Genomic DNA, 2,192 nt, shown 5'->3' with positions numbered 1-2,192 from the left:
TTCTAGGGGACTGATGACCATAGATGTTAAGTCCCATAGTGCTCAGAGCCATTTGAAGTTGTTTTAGACATGCATGCATGTCCGAAGGAACAGGCACTGCAGCGATTACAGCCGTTATGAAATACTTTAAATAAATTCGCAATTGCGAATGAGTACAACCGCCAGCTGTAGAATGGAATAGCAATGTAAAATTGTGCCGGACCGAGACTCGAACCCGGATTTCCCGCTTATCGCTAGCGGTCGCCTTATCATTTGGCTATCCGTGCACGAACCATGGCCATACCCAAACTTCCATATGCCGTTATGCATGTACAAAGGAACTTTGCATGGTAATTAGGATAACACAGACACTCCAATATCGTTCGAGTATTTATCTGTTGGTACCGGGCAAGCGACATTCAAGTACAACGTCTGACCTGTACAGGAATGGACGTACGAGTTCAGGTCGCAGACGCTTGGTTGACGACACGAATGGCGTCAGCTTCACCATGGAGGCGAAAAATACGAATGCCTACCGTCCCTGGACACTCTGATAAAGAACCCTGATGGCATTCTGGGCCATTCCGTTTACAGGAAGAAAACACAAACAGACCTGTATCCAGACGCCAACAGCTGCTACCATGCAACGCAAAGCAAATCTGTGCCGACCACTCTGGTACACAGAGCGCGAGCCATATGCGACAAGGAAAGTCTGCGCGAAGCCTGCCGGGGAGAACGGCTTCTCGCAAAAAGAAATAAGACACGCTCTCCAGTAGAGAAACAAGAAGAAAGAAAACAACTCAGAAGAAGAAGCCAAACGCCTGGCGCTCCTTCCGTGAGCAAAGGAAAATGGAAATTTGTGGTAAGTTCTATGGGACCTAACTGCTGAGGTCATCGGTCCCTAGGCTTACACACTACTTAATCTAACTTAAACTAACATACGCTAAGGAAAACACGCACAGCCATGCCCAAGGGAGAACTTGAGCAAAGATTGCCAAGTTAATGGAGAAGCCCAACATAAAAAAGCTTGGGTCCGTCAAAGACCAACTAGAGCTACGGGCACCTAGCGTCTGCAGCATCACTTGCGAATGTGGCAGGCAGTACGTCGGCCAGACGCAGGGACGCAACTCACAGCGCTGTTCGTAATTTATGAGGAGCCTCGGCCAGACCGACAAGTCTGCAGTGGCAGAACACAGCATCAACAAAGACACATCTTTGTTTTTAAACAGACAAAGGTGCTGCGCCGGTCCAGTGGGTTCTGGGATTCAGTCATCAAAGAGGCAGAGTACATCTACATTTACGTCTACGTGATTACGCTGGCAGAGGGTTCAACGAACCACCTTCAAGCTGTCTCTCTGCCGTTCCATTCTCGAACGGAACGCGGCAAAAACGAGCACTTAAATTTTTCTGTGTGAGCCCTGATTCCTCTTATTTTATCGGGTGATCATTTCTCCCTATGTACGTGGATTGCAACAGAATGTTTTCGCAATCGGGGGAGAAACTGGTGATTGAAATTTCGTGAGAAGATCCCGTCGCAACGAAAAACGCCTTTGTTTTAATGATTGCCACTCCAATTCACATATCATGTCTCCCCTGTTTCGCGATAATGCCAAACGAGGTGCTCTTCTTTGTACTTTTTCGATGTCTTCCGTCAGTCCCACTTGATGCGGATCCCACACCGCACAGCAATACTCCAGAATAGGGCGGACAAGCGTGGTGTAAGTAGTCTCTTTAGTAGACCTGTTGCACCTTCTAAGAGTTCTGCCATTGAATCGCAGTCATTGGTTTGCTGTACCCACAACATTATCTATGTGTTTGTTCCAATTTAGGTTATTTGTAATTCTAATCCCTAAGTATTTAGTTGAATTTACAGCCTTCAGATTTGTGTGACTTATCGCGTAATCGTGATGCTGCGGGAATTAGATTAGGAAATGAGACACTTAAAGTAGTAAAGGAGCTTTGCTATTTGCGGAGCAAAATAACTGATGATGGTCGAAGTAGAGAGGATATAAAATGTAGACTGGCAATGGCAAATGGCAAGGAAAGCGTTTCTGAAGAAGAGAAATTTGTTAACATCGAGTTTAGATTTAAATGTCAGGAAGTAGTTTCTGAAAGTATTTGTATGGAGTGTAGCCATGTATGGAAGTGAAACGTGGACGATAAATAGTTTAGACAAGAAGAGAATAGAAGCTTTCGTAATCTGGTGCTACAGA

Source organism: Schistocerca cancellata, chromosome 1, assembly GCF_023864275.1.
Source record: "Schistocerca cancellata isolate TAMUIC-IGC-003103 chromosome 1, iqSchCanc2.1, whole genome shotgun sequence".
NCBI lineage: Eukaryota > Metazoa > Arthropoda > Insecta > Orthoptera > Acrididae > Schistocerca > Schistocerca cancellata.
Note: the sequence above shows the minus strand (reverse complement) of the source record.